The sequence below is a fragment of the Ovis aries genome, chromosome 5 (genome assembly GCF_016772045.2).
Source record: "Ovis aries strain OAR_USU_Benz2616 breed Rambouillet chromosome 5, ARS-UI_Ramb_v3.0, whole genome shotgun sequence".
NCBI classification, from domain to species: Eukaryota; Metazoa; Chordata; class Mammalia; order Artiodactyla; family Bovidae; genus Ovis; species Ovis aries.
Genome location: NC_056058.1, coordinates 103,747,502 through 103,765,656, shown reverse-complemented (window position 1 = coordinate 103,765,656; position 18,155 = coordinate 103,747,502). Strand labels below are relative to the sequence as shown.

At 40.0% G+C, this 18,155-nt stretch overlaps 2 long non-coding RNA genes across 2 annotated transcripts in view; one reads left to right on the top strand and one right to left on the bottom strand.

Moving 5' to 3' along the window:
* The window catches only part of LOC132659912 (uncharacterized), a 55,683-nt gene extending 41,747 nt beyond the window's left edge, over positions 1-13,936 (top strand). Inside the window, exon 2 of the long non-coding RNA XR_009600945.1 lies at positions 10,010-13,936. This is a non-coding gene — a long non-coding RNA (uncharacterized LOC132659912). The remainder of the gene's footprint in view (positions 1-10,009) is intronic.
* On the bottom strand, positions 2,942-16,243 carry LOC132659911 (uncharacterized). Its single transcript, XR_009600944.1, has 2 exons — positions 16,061-16,243; positions 2,942-4,509 (listed from the first exon to the last, which is right to left on the bottom strand). It is a non-coding gene; the product is annotated as an uncharacterized LOC132659911 (long non-coding RNA).
* Positions 16,244-18,155: the final 1,912 nt, after the last annotated feature.

The window sequence follows — 18,155 nt, the reverse complement described above, 5'->3', positions numbered from 1 at the left end:
TAGGGTTGCTGTCATTTCCTTCTTGTGATTGCTGTTCATGTCATCTTCATCACTGCGAATCAGAACAGTAGAGTGGAAGGAGTTCTAGACATTACTAAAATGTTGTTTAATCACTAGGTTCTGTCCGACTCTTTTGCAACCCCACAGACTGTAATCTGCCAGCCTCCTCTGTCCATGGGATTTCCCACGCAAGAATTCTGGAGTGGGTAGTCATTTTCTTCTCCAGGGGATCCTTTATCTTATTCCTAATCTTTAAAAAACAAATTTAAGCTAAATTTCTAATTGTAGACAACTCAGATCTCCTAGGTATTCTTTTCTGTAATTATACTTGTGGAGAAATAAGAGTGCATATGAAACTGCTTGGTAAATTGCAAAGCAGAATCAGCACGCAAGACGACGTTGTCTTCCTCTCCTTTATACGGTTTTGTCACTTCTGCTTTTGGTGTTTCTCTTTTGGCTCGCTTGACCTTGGCTCTCAGGCCGGTGTTCATAAGAAACACCAGGAAACCTGAAAAATGCAATTTCCTAGGCCCTGCTTTTAGAGATACGCCTGAGATGGGGGGAAGGTTTTTTAAACGAGCTTTTCTTTCGATGCCAATGCAGATGAACCCGGGGCATCCTTTAAGAAGTGGCATGTTGGAACGTGTAACTGACTTGAAGGCTGCCATGCACTCTGGGATCCTAGATCCCGCCTGGTCTTCAAGCAGTGGTTGGTGAAGGCTACTGTGAGAGCTGTGGCCCACTGTGCAGCGTCATTTCTATTTGTAGCTGAGTGGAGCTGGCAGCAGGCACAGGCTGGCAGTGGCTTGCAACACACTCCTTGTCAAAGCACATACTGTTTCTGCAGCTGGCCTATATTCCCTGTACAACCCAATTATACCAGCATTACTGAGCCTTGTGACAGTCACACATTTCATCACCTTGGGGGACCAGGAAGAGCAGCTTGGCCGTGGCATGGGTGCCCTGTTCCCTCCCCTGCTCGTGTTCATCATGGCTTAGGAATCTCGTTGGTCTCGCTTGGCACTGAGCGTGTGCTGTTCTTAACCAGAGCTGTCTGGAGCCCAGACCAGGTCAGATATTATGTACAAGCTGCAGGTTGTGGAGAGTTTACCTGCTGTAAAACACTCATTTTTGAAGCATTCCTCCTATTAAAGTTGTCACCGTTATGATGACTGCCATTCCCTAGCTTTCCTTTGCCCGGCCTGTATGTCTCAGCAAACCATTCCTCACACTGGATGCGCGTGGCTAACTCTCTGTAATTTCACAGAACTACAGGGTGCATCTCACTCTCTCTGTGGGATGGAGACCCACATAGCTTTTTTCCTCTTAAGGGGTGAAAAGGGGCTTAATAAAATAGGTTTTTTATTATTGCAGGAAATATACAATTGCTATATGATGCATGCTCAAAAATGCCTCTTCTTAGTCACCTAATTAAAAAAAACAAAACAAAACAGTAGCAAGTTGACACACAGAGAAACATGTTGAGAGTCTACATCATCTGGAAAATTAACCAGCATTTGGTTGCATTTAAAAGTTGCAATTAAGCAAGATATTAAGATAAACAAGATTTCTTCTTTTTATATTTTGAAGCTATCCTGACATGTACATGGGATCAATAAATGTTGTCAATAACGACAACTCTTTTGGAGGTTAAGACCAAGTTTAAGACCTCCAATGGGAGGGTTGGGAGTTCATGTCCTCCCATGAACACATCAAGAATACAGGAACAGAAACCAGAGACTCGCAGAGAGACTCTTGTACTACCAAGGTGATAAGAACGATTCACACAGAAGTGGGCAGAAAGGGAAGAAAAGCGATCAGGTCAGACCTGCACTGCTGGGGCGGGGGGACACCCAAGATGGGAGGTCACCTGGGCTCAGAAATCCTCCCTGGAGAGCGAGTTTGGAGTCACACACGGGGTGTTCCAGCGTGGGGACTGACCCTTAGGAGTCCTCTCAGTTGGCCTGAAAACCAGTGGGTCTAAGCAGAGTGTTGTAAGAAACCTGGATCCTTCTTGTGAAGAGTGTGCACGCACACGCTTACTCCGACATAAGTCAGAGGCAGCAGATTGACACTACCTGGAAAGCTGGCCGGGCTTCCGTGCCTGCCCCCGAGTGTGCCCTGGCTTGGGCCGAGGGTGCTGGTGCCGGATGGCAGAGGGCACGCTCTTAGGGGACTTGACCCTCGGGGCTTCTGCTCCAGCACCTCTGGGGACTGGACCCCATTTCCACTGGGCTGGTGTTGGTCACTGAGCAGAGGAAACGCCCTGGCTCACCAGTGACGCTGGTTCTAGCTCCTCATCTCCAGCCCCAGCATCCTGCCAAGGTGACAGCGGCCGGCAGACCCCAGGGAAAGACATGACTTGTGCTCACAGGCAGACCCATCCATCCAACTGAAGCCGCTGGACACGCATAGACTCTCTAGGGCTATTCACCTATAAGGACGTCTCTTCGAGACTGCATCGGTAACTGTTTCACCTAATTTCACGGAAATAGAGGAAGCTAAGCAAAATGAGAAGACAAAGGAATTTACTCCAAATGAAAGAACAAGAGAAACTCCCTGAATAGCTAACTAATGAAACAGAAATAAATGATTTACCAGATAAAGAGCTCAAATCATTAGTAATAAGAGAAATAACTGAATTAGCATAAAGATTAGATGAACACAGTGAGAATTTTAACAAGGAACTAGAAAAAATAAAAAACTAGTCAGAACTGAAGAATAAAGTAACTGAAATGAAAAACAGACTGGAGGGAATTAGCAGCAGATTAAATGACACAGAAAAATGCATAAGTGATCTGGAAGATAGAATAGTGGATCAACATTCATATTATTGGGGGTCTCAGAATAGAATAGTGGTTACCAGTAGGGATATGGAAGGGTGGAGGGGCAAGGTAGGGGTAGGGGATTAAGACGTACAAACAACTATGTACAAAATAAATATGCTACAAGGATATATTTTGCAGCACAGAGAATGATGACAATATTTTATAATAACATTAAGTGGAGTTTAGTTCAGTTCAGTTCAGTCGCTCAGTTGTGTCTGACTCTTTGTGACCCCATGGACTGCAGCACACCAGGCCTCCCTGTCCATCACCTTCTCCAGGGGTTCACCCAAACTCATGTCCATTGAGTCAGTGATGCCATCCAACCACTTCATCCTCTGTCATCCCCTTCTCCTCCCGCCTTCAATCTTTACCAGTATCAGGGTCTTTTCCAATGAGTCAGCTCTTTGCATCATGGGGCCAAAGTATTGGCTTCAACATCAGTCCTTCCAATGAAGACCCAGGACTGATCTCCTTTAGGATGGACTGGTTGGATCTCCTTGCAGTCCAAGGGACTCTCGAGAGTCTTCTCCAACACCACAGTTCAAAAGCATCAATTCTTTGGCACTCAACTTTATAGTCCAACTCTCACATCCATATATGACCACTGGAAAAACCATAGCCTTGACTAGACAGACCTTTGTTGACAAAGTAATGTCTTTGCTTTTTAACATGCTGTCTAGGTTGGTCATAACTTTCTTTCCAAGGAGTAAGCGTCTTTTAATTTCATGGCTGCAGTCACCATCTTCAGTGATTTTAGAGCCCCCCAAAATCAAGTTTGACGCTGTTTCCACTGTTTTCCCATCTATTTGCCATGAAGTGATGGGACCAGATCCCATGACCTTAGTTTTCCGAATGTTGAGATTTAAGCCAACTTTTTCACTCTCCTCTTTCACTTTCAAGAGGCTTTTTAGTTCTTCTTTACTTTCTGCCATAAGGGTGGTGTCGTCTGCATATCTGAGGTTATGGATATTTCTCCCAGCAATCTTGATTCCAGGAGTATAATTTGTAAAAATAACTTGATTCCAGGAGTATAATTTGTAAAAATAACAATTCCAGGAGTATAATTTGTAAAAATAATGAATCACTATTTTGTATACCTGAAACTAATATAATATGGTAAGTCAACTACCCCTCAATTTAAAAAGCAAACACACAAAAGAAAAACTCAATTTTTTCTTTGAGATCAATGTTACATTTAAAAGTTATTTGGTATCAATTGGAAAAGCATGATTGCTAATATAAAAATCTGGTTCAATATAACTGATACAAATAAAAGAAATGACTGGCAAATGTAAATACTGACAGTGTAGTTATAGTTATGTGAGAGACACAATTAATCTTAAGTTATACATAAGTCTGTAGTAGAATTTCTGCCTTCTTAAAAAGTAAATGCTAACGCTAAGTCACTTCAGTCGTGTCCGACTCTGTGCGACCCCATAGATGGCAGCCCACCAGGCTCCCCCATCCCTGGGATTCTCCAGGCAAGAACACTGGAGTGGGTTGCCATTTCCTTCTCCAGTGCATGAAAGTGAAAAGTGAAAGTGAAGTCGCTCAGTGGTCTCTGACTCTTCACGACCCCATGGACTGCAGCCCACCAGGCTCCTCCATCCATGGGATTTTCCAGGCAAGCGTACTGGAGTGGGGTGCCACTGCCTTCTTCGTCTAAAAAATAAGCATGGTCCTAAAAGGTAAGAAAATATACAAATTAAAACAATTATCTTATTTGAGTATTATCCCCTCTATAACCTACAGAAATAGGAGTTTCGGAAGGAAAAAGAAAATGATCACAGACTCTATAAGAATAGAAATCCAATCTTCTGTGTTAACATTCAAAGAATGAGAATTATTTAGCTGTACAAGAGACAGCTAGGATCTGATATCAATTTAATAATGGTCTTCAAAAACTGGATGTAAAAAATTAATACAGAAAGTAATCAATTTTCACCCCCATTTCATTTTAGCAAGAACAAGAAGAAATGTGCCTTAATAATGAAGTCTGACAGATTTAGATCTTCAGTTCATGTTTCAAGAAGGAGAACAATTCCTGATGGACAGAATTATGAGATTGAGCCAGCTCCAAAAGACAACACAATCTATATTGTTTTGTTAGGATGGTTTTTGAGTGGCTGTGGCCAAAGTGGAAAGGTCACAGTGCTTTTTAAGGTTCCTCAACCCTAGAATTCTATGATTAAGCCTCGTTGTGGAATGGTACCCAGGAGGAACAGGCAATTGATGAGAGAGAAGCTCTAAGAATTGCCTCAAACTCAAAAGGTTAACAGAAACGACAGGGCAGTTTTTAGTTTAGCTTGGATCAGATAAGCTAGAGCTGTTAGGAAGACTAGTGACATATACTGATCTGTAGTAAATTTCTAACTGGAGAAGGCCACACAAACTGAAAAAGGGACAAGGATGAAAATATCAATTAGGATAGTCACAATCCAGAAGTCTGATAATTCTCACGCTAATTTTTATTCACAAGGATGAAGAGACATTTCTTTGACTACAACTGGCACCACGGGTTTCCTTATTCTTCTAAAACTTTGATACAGTTATATTTTTCCCGAAGTTTTTTTTTTACTGTGATGAAATACACATAGCCTAAAAGTTGCCATTTTAACCACTTTTTATGTGTACACTTGAGCGGCATTAAGGACACTCACATAGTCATGCAACGATTATACATTTCCAGAGCTTTTTCATCCTCCCGAACTGAAACTCTACACCCATTAAACAATAACCCCTCCCCCTTCCCTCCAATAACGTTATCTTTAAAATTAATCATACTAAGAAACTGTTGATTAGTGGATAGCTTCGTTAAGAGGACAAATTTAATTATGGTTATACTATCTTTGGGAAAAATTACGACTGCAATTAAATAATTATCTTAAGGAAACATTCATTACCCGGTGAAGGATATGGTCATTCATGGTTACAATGAGGAAGAAAGATCTATCATGATTTTTAAAAACACAAACTTTAAAACTAGAGCGTTATTTAAGTGGGGGATTCTCTCCACTCTCCGAATTTGTACATATCTAAATCTTCAGTCTTTGGCTAGAAATACTTTCTCATTCATATCTATACTGTTACTAGGCTGCAACTGTAATATATTCCATGGTTGGGCTTATATTAGTAAATCATCAGCTCACAGGTGACAAGATGATTAATTTTACATCACAGCAGCACACCTTAAAACTGCTGGGATTTCCACGCTCATGGCAGGGGGGTGAGGATGAGGGGGGGGCGGTACATGGAGTGCAGGGAGGTTTTAATGACCATAGTTCAGTAATCAATTCAAAATATTAAATTTCTGGGAGGGAATTCTACATTCTGTATTCAACTTTATTTTAGCTGTTGTAAAATGCTTTTTTAATTTTGTGTAAAAATTATTTTACACAAAATAATTTTGTATAAAAATATAAGTGCTATTCTAATATATGTTTCTTAGCTATAATTTCAAAACAAAACGGGCTCTAGTAACATCAGAATATAGGGTGTGCATAAAACTGAAAAATGGGAAGGGATATTTAACCATTTAAGTAAAGGACTTTTTCAGTTAATGTCTGTGTCAACTTTCAATCTTATTTTCAAAGTTTTCTGCCTTTTCCTGCTGAGCAATATTTTCGTATCTACTGCTTTGCAGTCTCACCATGCTGTGCCTAAGTTGGACCTACTTTTATTTACACATTTTTGCATTTTAAATCTTGGAACATTCACAGGTATTCTCTCTTGAAGTATGGTCCATTTTCCAGTTGCATTTGGTGGACCATATCAATCTGTCTTTTGGTGCTGCGTTCTGAGTGGGTTGGTTAGTCCTGAGATTAAAATGAACCGAATCTCTCTTTGTGTAATACAGACTTAAAAAAAAAAAAAGTCAACAAATACTTTCGTTTTAGATTTCTCATTGGTTGTATTTTTTCATCTGTTCTTGATTTCATTCTTGCTTATTCAGCTTAAAAATATAAATATATATATTCATTTGACCACATTGGGTCTAAGTTGCAGTATGCGGGCTCTTTTGTTACCAGGCAGGAATACTTCCCTCGAGGATCTGGTTCGGTAGCTGCCCCATGCGCTCCTCCTGTGGGCTTCTGTAGATGTAGTGCCCAGGTTTAGCTGCTCTGCAGTTTGTGGGATCTCAATTTCCCAAGCAGGGATCAAACCTTGTCCCATGCATTGCAAGACAGATTCTTAACTACTGGACCCCCAGGGAAATCCCTGATAACCTCCCCCACCGCCCCAGGGAAGTCCCTGAATTTTTATAAGGAATTCCAAGACTTTACATCATAGTCATTTTGAAATTTAAAAAATTTTATTTTGTTGGTAATGACTAAGTCTCTCAGCCTTGCCGTTTCTTCCTTAGTGCTCATCTTCAGTGCTTCCTAAATTTATCTTGAGTGAGCTGTCTTTCCTGCCTGCCTTCCACCGTTCCCAGATTCATTACCACCTGCCCTCTCGTTCTGGGTGTTTTTCCCTGCCCTGGGATCTTACTGAGACCCCAGCATTGATTTGGTGAGCAGCACTCCCAGCTCTGGCCCAGGAGGAGTTCTCGAACTCCCAACTCTGAAGAGACAGAGTTTTAGACAAGGGTGAAAGAAAGTGAAGTCACTCAGTTTCGTCCAACTCTTTGTGACCCCATGGACTGTATCTACTAGGCTCCTCCATCCATGGGATTCTCCAGGCAAGAGTACTGGAGTGGGTTGCCATTTCCTTCTCCAGGGGATCTTCCCGACCCAGGGATCAAACCCAAGCCTCCTGCATTGCAGGCAGACGCATTAACCTCTGAGCCACAAAGGTAGCCTCTGGCAAAGGAGAGTTTCGTCAGCATTCTTTCACTGACCAGGAGCACGAGTTAACGAGACCCCTCCTTCTTTCTCTTCCTGAGTCTGCAAAGGCCCCCAGATTCATTCTCTGTTTTTAAACCTATTCCTAGGGCATGAAAGTGAAAGTGAAGTCACTCAGTCATGTCCAACTCTTTGCGACCCCATGGCCTGTAGCCTACCAGGCTCCTCTTTCCATGGGATTTTCCAGGCAAGAATACTGGGGTGGGTTGCCATTTCCTTCTCCAATTCCTAGGGCATAGATTTTCTTTAATTATTTTTTAAAAAATTGGTGTGATTGTCTTTTTCTATAGCTATTTATTGTAAAAAGTTACTGCTTTCTTCAGAGTAGAGGAAAAAATTCAGTTGACCCGACTTAGGAGTGTCAACCTGACTAGGAGGCCAAGGTCTGTGTGTGTTAACTGCTGAGATAGTTAATGCTAAAATCTGTTTATGAACATAATAAATCAACTAGTCTCTTTGTACTCAACAACAATTTTTGTGTGTGTGTATGCTCTAGCTTAAAACTTGGAAGATGAATCAGCTGATTTAAATTATGGCCCCTTCAGTAAGTGAATGATTATTTAAATAAAAAAGTGAGGCGAGACATAACTGATAAGAGGCAGTGTGGCTTCTAATAGCTAGATGATTCACAATTCTAGAGTCCATTATTTTTATATTAGTGTATATTTTTTGTAAAACCATAATGACTTGGATAATTATCTCAGATATTCTCAGGAAAAAGTATAAGCTGCAGGAAAGTGCCTGATGATCTGTATTATGATAAGGGTGAAAAATGGAAATAGCTACAACAATCCACAGTACTAATACTGCAGGAAAAATAGAGATAAATTAACTTAAAATTTCAAGTGAGTTAGTGCCCTGAGTCGCAAAGTTTTCTTGGGTATATTTCTTTTTCTAATGAGTTGTCACATGTGCTTAACGTCAACAACCAACAAGTGCTTCCTGTGAGATTAAAAAATGGTTGCATTTGCTTGAAATATTGAGCATATGAGTCACTTACAAAAGCTTGTACGATAATTAAATTGGAGGAAGAGTAATGAAGTACAAAGATCACACAGGCTAGCTAAATTTAAGAGTGATGTTTTGTTGAGCTGCCAAGAAAATTAAAATCAAAATATTCTCACGTAACTTTATAAATGGTATAGAAATCTTTGACAATGGTATAAAATTGTTACTCCGCTTTTAAAATGAAACATTCAGCCAGATGTCATCTAATTTAATGAAATGGAACTGGAAAAGGCTTGTGCATTGCACTGTACTCGACTGTATTGTATTGGCCTTAAAGACTCAGTTTTGCTAAGACATGATTCACCTAAACCTTGCCTAAAGGAAACCGTGTGTGTGTGTGTGTGTGTGTGCAGTACAAATGAAACAGACTGTGTTTAATTGATTTGCACATAAAGAATATCTGTTCTGGGAATGGACAGATATTGGACCACGTAAACATGCCTTTTTCCATATTTGAGGAAGAGGCTGAGCAACTGGAAAAGAAGATGCATAGCAGAGTAACACCATGTAGCTGTTCCAGGCACAGGGCACAGATTCTACCAACAGGCTGAACTGAAAGAGCCTCTGCCATTGTCCTGTTATTCAGTTAACCTGACTGTAATGATACCAGATATTTTAGGCTAGAAAAAAAACTTAAAAAAAGGTTGATAAATAGGGATTCACAATTATATGGAATTTATGGACATAATTTATAAAATGAACAACCAATCATTTACTTTTAAGTATAAGTGAACATGTTTCTCAATGCGTTTCTTTGGTAACTTGTATGGCCCAAATGGTTCATGTCTGTAAACCAACACAATCTCTTTGAGAACTCATTAAGGTATTCAGCGAATCTAGTGACCATGTATGTATAAACGTGACTTGTCCACTTCCCATTGGTTTTAAAGAAACAACTAGAACTTTCAGATTTGCTCTCCTTTATGCTTTCATTGAAGGTATTTCCTTGTGTTATTATTATTATTTCTTTGTGCATTTTGACAATATCTTGTCTTCTGGGACAAGAATACTGCTATTTAAGATTCTTTACTGTGTTAAGAATAATAAATACAATCAAAGGGGAAAAAAGTTAACAGGGAAATTCCCATTTATAGTGGAGAAATAAAGTGTGCCAACATTTCTGTATGCTTCTGAAGAAATTCAAGAACTTAGCCAGCAATGATGGCAGATGGAACCTTGAATAGACTGGCTCATACAAGACATGAAAGCCATCAGGACTTTTCTGATGAATAATAATGTATTAATTAATATTAACTAAATAGTTCAGTTAAAAATCCTCTGCCCATTATACTTAGGGTCCTTTTTATGTTTTATCTTCTTCATCCATAGGATAAAGAACTATGGATGGAGGTTTGTAACACTGAACAGCAGGTGGTGACCAAAACCATCCACAAGAAAAAGAAATGCAACAAAGCAAAATGGTTATTTGAGGAGGTCTTACAAGCAGAAGAGAAGTGAAAGGCAAAGGAGAAAGGGAACAATATAAGCATCTGAATGCAGAGTTCCAAGAATAGCAAGAAGAGATAAGAAAGCCTTCTTGAGTGACCAGTGCACAGAAATAGAGGAGAAGAACAGAATGGGAAAGACTAGAGATCTCTTCAAGAAAATTAGAGATACCAAGGGAACATTTCATGCAAAGATGGGCTCGATAAAGGATAGAAATGGTATGGACCTCACAGAAGCAGAAAATATAAAGAAGAGGTGGCAAAAATACATAGAAGAACTGTACAAAAAAGATCTTCGTGACCCAGATAACCATGATGGTGTGATCACTCACCTAGAGCCAGACATCCTGGACTGTGAAGTCAGCTGGGCCTTAGGACGCACCACTACGAACAAAGCTAGGGAAGGTGATAGGATTCCAGCTGGGCTATCTAAAATCCTAAAAGATGATTCCAGCTGAGCAATATAAAATCCTAAAAAGTGATGCTGCACTCAATATGCCAGCAAATTTGGAAACTCAGCAGTGGCCACAGGACAGGAAAAGGTGAGTTTTCATTTCAATCCCAAAGAAGGGCAATGCCAAAGAATGCTCAGACTACCACACAATTGCACTCATCTCACACGCTAGTAAAGTAATGCTCAAAATTCTCCAAACCAGGTTTCAGCAATATGTGAACCATGAACTTCCAGATGTACAAACTGGATTTAGAAAAGGCAGAGGAATCAGAGATCAAATTGCCAACATCTGTTGGATCATAGAGAAAGCACAGAATTCCAGAAAAACATCCACGTTTGCTTCATTGGCTATGTTAAAGCCTTTGACTGTGTGGATCACAATAAACTGTGGAAAATTCTGAAAGAGATGGGAATACCAGATCACCTTACTTGCCTTCTGAGAAACTTGTATACAAGTCAAGAAGCAACAGTTAGATCTGGATATGGAACAATGGATTGGTTCCAAATTGGGAAAGGAGTACGTCAAGGCTGTATATTGTCACCCTGCTTATTTAACTTATATGCAGAGTACATCATGAGAAACGCTGGGCTACAGGAATCTCAAGCTGGAATGGAGACTGCTGGGAAAAATATCAACAACATCAGATATGCAGATGACACCACCCTCTTAGTGAAAGCAAAGAACACCTAAAGGTCTCTTGATGAAGGTAAAAGATGAGAGTGAAAAAGTTGGCTTAAAATTCAACAATCAAAAGACTAATATCATGGCATCCAGTCCCATCAGTTCAGTTCAGTTCAGTGTTTCACTCGTGTCCAACTCTTTCCGATCTCATGGACTGCAGCACGCCAGGCCTCCCTGTCCATCATCAACTCCCGGAGTTTACTCAAACTCGTGTCCACTGAGTCAGTGAGGCCATCCAACCATCTCATCCTCTGTAGTCCCCTTCTCTGCCTGCCTTCAATCATTCCCAGCATCGGGGTCTTCTCAAATGAGTCAGTTCTTAGCATCAGGTGCCCAAAGTATTGGAGTTTCAACTTCAGCATCAGCCTTTCCAATGAATATTCAGGACTGATTTCCTTTAGGGTGGGCTGAGTGGATCTCCTTGCAGTCCAAAGAACTCTCAAGAGGCTTCTCCAACACCACAGTTCAAAAGCATCAGTTCTTCAGCACTCAACTTTGTTCATAGTCCAACTCTCACATCCATACATGACCACTGGAAAAACCATAGCCTTGACTAGACAGACCTTTGACGGCAAAGTAATGTCCCTGCTTTTCAATATGCTATCTAGGTTGGTCATAACTTTTCTTCCAAGGAGTAAGTGTCTTTTAATTTCATGGCTGCAGTCACCATCTGCAGTGATTTTGGACCCCCCCAAAATAAAGTCAGACACTGTATCCACTGTTTCCTCATCTATTTCCCATGAAGTGATGGAACCAGAGGTAAAAATGATCTGAGTTTTCTGAATGTTGAGTTTTAAGCCAACTTTTTCACTCTCCTCTTTCATTTTCATCAAGAGGCTCTTTAGTTTTTCTTTGCTTTCTGCCATAGGGTGGTGTCTTCTGCATATCTGTGGTTATTGATATTTCTCCTGGCACTCTTGATTCCAGCTGGTGCTTCATCCATCCCAGCATTTCTCATGATGTACTCTGCATATAAGTTAAATAAGCAGGATGACAATATACAGCCTTGACATACTCTTTTCCCTATTTGGAACCAGTCTGTGGTTCCATGTGCAGCTCTAACAGTTGCTTCCTGACCTACATACAAATTCCTCTAGAGGCAGGTCAGGTGGTCTGGTATTCCCATCTCTTTCAGAATTTTCCACAGTTTGTGGTAATCCACATAGTCAAAGGCTTTGGCATAGCCACTAAAGCAGAAATAGATTTTTTTCTGGAACTCTCTTGCTGTCTCGATAATCCAACAGATGTTGGTAATTTGATCTCTGGTTCCTCTGCCTTTTCTAAAACCAGCTTGAACATTTGGAAGGTCACAGTTCACGTACTGTTGAATCCTGGCTTGGAGAATTTTGAGCATTACAATACTAGTATGTGAAAGGAGTGTAATTGTGTGGTAGTCTGAGCATTCTTTGGCATTGGCTTTCTTTGAGATTGAAATGAAAACTGACCTTTTCCAGTCCTGTGGCCACTGCTAAGCTTTCCAACTGTGCTGGCATATTGAGTGCAGCGCTTTCACAGCATCATCTTTTAGGATTTGAAATAGCTCAACTGGAATTCCATCACCTCCACTAGCTTTGTTCGTAGTGATGGTTCCTAAGGCCCAGTTGACATTCCAGGATTAATGCCATCTTGACATTCCAGGATGTCTGGCTCTAGGTGAGTGATCACACCATCGTGATTATCTGGGTTGTGAAGATCTTTTTTGTACAGTTCTGTTTATTCTTGCCACCTCTTCTTAATATCTTCTGCTTCTGTTAGGTCTATACCATTTCTGTTCTTTATCAAGCCCATCTTTGCATGAAATGTTCCCTTGGTATCTCTAATTTTCTTGAAGAGATCTCTAGTCTTTCCCATTCTGTTGTTTCCCCAGTTCTGCCACTTCATGGCAAATAGATGGGGAAACAATGGAAATAGTGACAGACTTTGTTTTCTTGGGCTGCAAAATCATAGCAGATGGCGGCTGCTGCCATGAAATTAAAAGATGTTTGCTCTTGGGAAGTAAAGCTATGACAAACTTAGACAGCATATTAAAAAGTAGAGACAATGCTTTGCCAAAAAAGGTCTGCATAGTCAAAGCTATGGTTTTTCCAGCAGTCATGTACAGATGTGAGAGCTGGACCATAAAGAAGGCCGGGTGCCAAAGAACTGATGCTTTTGAACTGTGGTGCTGGAGAAGATTTGAGAGTCCCTTGGACAGCAAGGAGATCAAACCAGTCAATCCTAAAGGAGATCGTCCATGAATATTCATTGGAAGAACTGATGCTGAAGTGAAAGCTCAATCACTTTGGTGCGAAGAGCCTAATCATTGGAAACGATCCTGCTTCTGGGAAAGATTGAAGTCAGGAGGAGAAGGGGGCAACAGAGGATGAGATGGTTGGATGGCACGACTGAGTCAATGCACATGGGTTTCAGCAAATTCTGGGAAATAGCTGCTCCTCATGGGGTTGCAAAGAGACGCGACTGAGAGAATGAACAACGACCAATCCACAGGATATTTAACTCTGACTTGAGACACCAAATCGTAGTCACATTTCCCTCTACGTCTCTGATCTACCGAACAGTGTGGACAATAATGTTTTAATCCAAAGAAGACTACACAAATCAGTGGTTATATTGAATAATTATCATAACATAATCCTATGTTTACAACAACACAATAAAAACTGTTTAAAACACAATCAGGTTTCCAAATTGCTAACAGACTGCATTGGAGTCAAATGCTAATAGATTTTAATTCTTAATCATTATTACATCCATATAGGTCATAGAAAATACTATGGGATAAAGACTTTTAGCCTCCTGATTTGAAATTTACATGAAAACCTTAAAAATCTACTTTTGTATGCTTTGTACGCTTTAAAAATTAGAAGTGTTCGAGTCACTCAGAAATGAATAAAAATCAGCATACCCAATAACTTGTCAAAAACTTCAGAAAAATACATCATTTATACACTAAAGCTAAAAAGTATATCCTCTCTGATTCCACCAACCACCACCTCTGTCCTCCTCCAGGGAAACACTCTCTTGACTTTGATATTTAAAGTTCCAGTGCATTTTTTATAATTTTACATCATGTCTATGGTTTAAGGTTTTTATACATGGTACTAAACTGGATGCATACTTCTGCCTATTGCTTTCATTGTTTGATACAAATATTTGAGATTCATTCATGCTGATTATGTAGTTCTACTTCATTCATTTTCCATGCACTGGATATTTGGCCCATCATTCATTTATCTCTTCTCCTATATATGGACATAAGCTATTACAGCTTTTTTAGTAGTATTATGAGCAATGCTGCCGTAAGCAGTCTCATATGAATACAACTTTATCCCTCACGCAAGTCCTTCTAGGATATACAACTAGAAGTGAAATTGCTGGGTCATGCTATTCTATCTTCAGATTTATTAATTGTCAGATTTTTTTTCAAATAGATTGAACCAATTTATACCCTCACCAATAGTGAATAGTGGTTTCACTAAACAATTGATGCTTTTGAACTTTGGTGCTGGAGAACATTCTCGAAAGTCCCTTGGACAGCAAGGAGATCAAACTAGTGAAACCTAAAGGAAATCAACCCTGAACATTCATTCGAAGGACTGATGCTGGAGCTGAAACTCCAATACTTTGGCCACCTGATGCAAAGAACTGACTCATTTGAAAAGACCCTGTGCAGGGAAAGATTAAGGGCATGAGGAGAAGGGGACTTCAGGGGATGAGATGGTTGGGTGGCATCACTGACTCAATGGACATGAATCTGAGCAAACTCCAGGAGATAGCAAAGGACAAAAAGCCTGGCGTGCTGCAGTCCATGGGGTCACAGAGTAGGACACAACTTCGTGACTGAACACCAACAAAGATCCTTGCTAACTCCTGATATTGTCAGATTTTTTTCTTAATGTGATTAGCGTGAAATATTATTTCACTGTTTTTTTTTGAAGATTCTTTTATTTAAAGTTATACTTCTTTCTTTCCTTTGCCATGCTGTGCAGCATATGGATCTTAGTTTCCCAATCAGGCAACAAACCTGTGTCCTCTGCATTGGAAATGCAGAGTGTTAACCACTGGATTGACAGGAAAGTTCCTTCTAGATATTTTAAATGGTACATTCCATTCTATAAAAGGAAAAGCCTCTTTTTTAATGTAGTAACCAATTGTTTTCTCATAACCTCATGATTCCTTTCTGTGAATTGTTTAATTCATAAATTTTGTTTACTTTTATTTGTGGTATTTACATTATCCTTACTAATTCATAAATTAAAAACATGGAATCATAATATATTAGTTATATATTTTGCCTATATCTTCTGATCCATGCTTCACTGTTTGATGCTTTTAATACTATTTTTTAAAAGAAGATTGATCCTTTTTTCAGTGGAAGAAAAAGTATATGTAAATATAAAATGTATTTATGTTTATGCATATACATATACACACATATACACCCACACACAAACATATACTCAGAGAGGTGCATGCCTATATACCTATATACAGGCAGCTAGAAAAAAGGACTTGGAATGATACATACCCAGGCAGATACCTCTACTAGCTAGAATTAAGAATTCTTTATTTTAAAGTATTGTCTGGGACTTCTGGTTTCTAGTCCAGCAGGTAAGGCACTTGGAAGTTACTACTCCATCCTAACGACAAGTGAAACGCTGAACAGATTTAAAAAATTGAGAACTTTTCTTAGACGTTATAAAAGAAATTAGATAACAGAGCAAACTGCTGCCCATCCTCCCCCACCCCACCTCCAAGTTGGGGAGACAGACAGATGAGTACAGAGAACAAGAACCCACCAGAATGGAAGCTTCTGCAGAAATCAGTGCCGGGACAGGAAAACCCGAAGTACACTTGACGAATTGCTGGAGGTGCAGGCTGGCATGTCTGAGAGGCAAAAGCCCCAAGGGGCCCCCACCGCTGGAATGCTTCCACACTTGTGTAGAGTTTTGCCTCCTGAAGCTCTCCCAGGTTCTCATAATGAATGCTGGAGAAAACCTCCCTCCTGCTTCTGACAGAGGAAGGGGAAAAGGAAGAACTTTTCAGCATGCCAAACTATTGTGTTGTTATTAAGCATGTCAGCTTCTGGGAAAGAATTTATCAGATCCTTGCCTGCTGAGATTTTTATCAGAGCCTCGCTGGCTTGAGGGAAAGAAAATAACCGATTCCCACCCATACCGACAATTCTGCCTTACCGAAGTGGTGGGAAAAACTGAGATGCATGTGTGAAGTTCAGAACTCAGAGCCAAAGGCTCACTGAAAGACTGCAACCAAATCACAGGGCTGTAGACTACTTCTCCTTTCCCCACACTTTACCACGCTACTAAAGGTCTGTTTATAGCAGTTCCTCTCATCCAGTACATCATGTGTGGCTATCGAGAAAAAAACATAAGACATACTGAAAGGCAAAAAATCAGAATCAATTTCGGGTATGGCAGAGATGTTGAAATGATCAGACCTGGAATTTAAAACAACTATGATTAATAGGCTAAGGGTACCAGTGAATAAAACAGACAGCTTGTAAGAACAGATGGGAAATGCAGGCAAAGAGGTGGAAATTCAACGGAAGAACCAAAAAGAAATGCTAAGGATCAAAAACACTGTAAAACGGAAATTAGGAATGCTTTTAATGAATTTAGTAGACTGGGCACAACTGAGGAAAGAATCTCTGAGCTTGAGGATTTCTCAGTAGGATTTTTCCAAAACCGAGAATCAAACAGAAAAAATAGTGGAAAAAAAAAAAAAAAGGGACAGAATATCCAAGAATTGTGGTACAACTACCAAAGGTACAGTCTGGTTAAAATGGGAAGATCAGAGGAGAAAAGAGAAGGGAACAGAAGGAATATTTGAAATAATAATGACTGAGAATTTCCCCAAATTAATGTCAGACATCAAACCACAGATCCAGAAAGTACAAGGAACACCCAAAAGGAACCCCTCAACTTTACTTAGGCATATTATTTTCAAATACAGGAAGTCAAACATAAAGAAAAATCCTAAAGTAAGCCAGAAGAGGAAAGCTCCTCTCCTATGAAGAGCACAGATAAGAATTACTTTGACTTCTCCTCTGAATCCATGCAATCACAGAGGATGGAGTGGATATTTAAAATGGTGAGAGAAAAAAATTCCATCAACTTCGAATTGTGTACACTGTTAAATTATTCTGCAAGAAGTGAAGGCAAAATAACAACTTTCTCAGAGAAACAAAAATGGAATTTGTTGCCAGCAGAAGTGCCTTGCAAGAAATGATAGAAGACATTCTTTAGAAAGAAGGAGAATCCTATAGGTCAGAAACTCAGATTTACATTAAAAAAAGAACACATCAGAGAAGAAATAAGTAAATAGGGAGTAGAGGAACCTGAAGCAAACTGGATGGGATAGGATCCTTGTAAAAGTCCAGCCGTAAGCCTTCCAGGGACTATCAGTTCAGCCCAGTTGCTCAGTCGTGTCTGACTCTGTGACCCCATGGACTGCAGCACTCCAGGCCTCCCTGCCCATCACCAGTGACTGTGGTTCTCAGGAATCACAGAACTTCCAAGTTATGTACATGTCCTGTAGCTGAGGCCATTGTCAGAGCAAATAGTCCAATGGTTTCGTGAATTCCTGTAGTCTTTCTCTGTTGTTAACTGCAAGTCTGGGAGGAGAGCTAGTTTCTCTTGTCTAAGACTGGAATAGCCTTCCTGTACCGATTCAGGGCTTCCCTTCCCCAGGCATGAAGAAAGAAAAAGTGAGGTCAACATGGGGTTGCTAGCCCTGTTTATTAAAAAAGAGTGGGAGATCAAGACTTTTTTTTGAACTATTTAAAAAATGTCATTTATGTGTAATTGACATACAATAACATATATATTTAAGGTACACAATTTGAAAAGTTTTGTCACACATATAAACCTATGC